The 3,114-nt window shown below is 31.3% G+C and overlaps 1 long non-coding RNA gene across 1 annotated transcript; it reads left to right on the top strand.

Moving 5' to 3' along the window:
- The first annotated feature begins 271 nt into the window (after nucleotides 1–271).
- On the top strand, nucleotides 272–2,481 carry LOC110228478. Its single transcript, XR_002332034.1, has 4 exons — nucleotides 272–410; nucleotides 590–649; nucleotides 1,043–1,129; nucleotides 2,171–2,481. It is a non-coding gene; the product is annotated as an uncharacterized LOC110228478 (long non-coding RNA).
- Nucleotides 2,482–3,114: the final 633 nt, after the last annotated feature.

Below are 3,114 nucleotides of genomic sequence, written 5' to 3'. Positions count from 1 at the left end.
ACATATTACTGTGTTTTTTTTTTGTAACATAATTATTGTGTTTAATACTTAGTTTAGTAAGGAAAAAAAATTCAAATCTATATTGGCAAATGTTTTAAATGAATACATTATTTGTCACAAACATGGTCAGAGAGACTTTTATTTCGTGGGCCAAAGTCTCAAACAAAATACTTGTAATGGGCCGTAAAATTTTCAGAAAATCTTGGTCCCAAAGCATTAAAGATTTATGTTTTTTATTATCTGGACAGATAATTGTTCAAGAATTGTTGTCTGAAACGCAAAAAAATTACAATCAAAGAAAATTCTCGTTGTCGGTCGATCGACGAATTTGTATCGAAATCGATACAAAATCCTGATAATTCGTCTTCGCTTATACATCGTGGTTGACAAATTATTAGATCTAAAAATAGGTAAGTTTCTCTTGTCTTAGATTTTTGTTTGTACTGTTTTAAAATCTGTCTATTGAGTTTCTACCATTAATTTTTTGGTGTTGTATTATAGATCTTATTCAACGATTGTGAATAACCCAGAGAAATTTGATTAGTTATTACCCTTAGATCAACTGATCATTTAGTTGTTGATATCACAGGTTGTCTTCGTAGAGTTGTGTTCAAGCCGATTGTCTGTTCTCAAACCTCAAACTTTGAAGGTTTGCTTTTCACAATTTTGATTCTGCTTCTTCTTTCCTATTTGGTTTACTTCTTTTTATATTATGGCCATCAATCATTGTGTAAGATTCTGGAAAAGAATCCATATCATTGATACTTCTTTCGGTAGAATATGATTAATTTAGTTGGTGTATCTGTCTATATTTATAATGATTAGTGTTGCAAAAATTTCTTTACTAATCACAAAGTTGAGGCTGTCTGTTTCTTAAATGAAATTTTTATGATGCATGTATGTCACTTGCTCTATATGCTATGCTTTGGTGATGATATATCACAGATCTAAGTACTTATACACATTTTAATTTGGTACAATCCTTTTAAATTAAAACAGTAATGTTTCTTAGTAATGATATATCACTGTTAAAAATCTGCAGACCAAGGATCAGTTGCGAGTTGGATTCTGAAGGAGGAAAGATATTTGGTGTTGTATTTGGAGGTTTTTAGAGATATAAATTTAAAAGGTTAATAAGATATTCAAGATAACACTTTTGATTAGGTGATAACAATATAGACCTACTGTATTGATTTTCAAATTAGGTTGAATAAGTATAGATTAACTACTTACTAATTAAATATGTCATAAATTTTTACACAGTAATTTGGTTGCTTGTTATGCTGTTGGAGCTTTATTTTGTATTTGTTTGTTAATAGAAGTAGTAAGTTGTGAGATTTTCTATACTATTATTGATCCGACTGTTTGGTTTAGCAGTAATAACCCTTACTACTTCTAAATATGAAATAGTTAACTTCATATTACTGAATATGATGGTATTAGGACATAATACTTTTGGAAAACAAAGTTAAGCTGTTATAGTTTATGTGTCTACGATTTTGTGTAAAAAGAAAACATGAAAATAACATAAAAGTTGGGTTGGGTATCACTTCTTCTTTGGAAACTTAATTTAGTGATTCCTTTACTTGCCAAACACACGTTTTCATACCTCCTTGGACCTGTTCAGACATAAAGAGAGAAGTAATTAATATAGTATAACATAACAATTAGAAGAGTTAATCTATACTATTGGTAAAAAGATGATTACAGATGTATCAACAAGAATCATTTCGACAATCTCCCCGGAGTATTGGGTGTATTGAGTCCACGAATGGACGATTTTCATTTGGATCTTCTATTGAGTTTTGAAAGGTTTGACTGCATTAAGTTCGATGATGGGAAGAGCCATTGTTTGAGAGGTATAGAGGTGGTTTGATAGCTTATTGAGTATTGAGAATGTCGTTTAATTTCTATATTTATAAGGGATGGAGGACGTCTAGGGTTCTTCATATTAGAACGCAATAATATGTTTGCAAATCAATTATTTGAATAGACATTTTAGGTATATTCTTGATTTAAGAGGTTTTGAATATATTGTTTTGATTTAGTTTATATATTTTGGTAACTATATAGTAACAAAATTTGTTGTGATATTAATTTGAATTCGAAATTAAAGGGATATGATTGTTTAGGTATTATCTTTACTTATTTGTTTTTGTAATTATGTTAGATTGCCAAATCGCAACGGAGAATATCAATCCAAATAAACCGTGATGCTCAATCCCAATCAACGGTGAGGATCAATCTAAGGAGTGGCCGGGTCAAGTATACGATCCGCGTGTGCCTTCTCAAGTTAGCCCATCAGTCTTTATAAATAACCGATCCAATAGCCCATTATCCATGGATCTTTGTTTATCAAATTATGCTTTTAACCTTCCACGTGTTTTTAAATTTAGTCTTTGAATGTAATTTTTCTAATGGCAATCTTTGTAATTTTTTACACTTTATAAGGTTATTTAAGTTAGAATGATTCCCAATTAATAGTATAGATAGGTCAATATAAAATGATATCTCAAATAGTTATACAATAAAACATAGCTTTTTAAAAATACTTTTATGGGAAAATTAGCATTGGTACCACATTTTGTCCAAAAGTTATCACTTCTACCACATTGGAAGCCCAATTATCATTCATACCACATTGTGTTTGTAAAATGACCATTTTACCCTCCAACTGGTGAGATAAGGAACTGATGTTGAAGTTGTGGATGTCGGATTCACACACTCAAGTATTTTATTAAGTAGGAAAGATTATTCTTGAGGGACAAAAAATGAATATGTAAAAAGCTTATGAATTGCTACGAAAATTGCTATATTCTTTCTTTCTCGAGAGGCCGATCCCCTTTTACATGGTCATTGGCCTTTTATTTATACATAGAAAAACGACATTAAAATGAGTAATTAAGTACAATTATTCCTTCTTAAATGCGTCCGTTTTGATTCTCCGACTTTAATGCTCAACGTTTGAATTTGAGTTGACTCTGATCTTCTTGGGCCTCGCCTTTTCGGCCCAAGTCTCCTCGAACTGACTTACCCGTGTCTTCTACACCGAACTCGCACCACAGTGCAGTCACTTCGGATTCTCGAAGTGGTGATAACCACTTCGACCGTTCT

Source organism: Arabidopsis lyrata (genome assembly GCF_000004255.2).
Source record: "Arabidopsis lyrata subsp. lyrata unplaced genomic scaffold ARALYscaffold_5, whole genome shotgun sequence".
Lineage (NCBI taxonomy): Eukaryota > Viridiplantae > Streptophyta > Magnoliopsida > Brassicales > Brassicaceae > Arabidopsis > Arabidopsis lyrata.
Note: the sequence above shows the minus strand (reverse complement) of the source record. Positions and strands in the feature narration are given on the sequence as shown.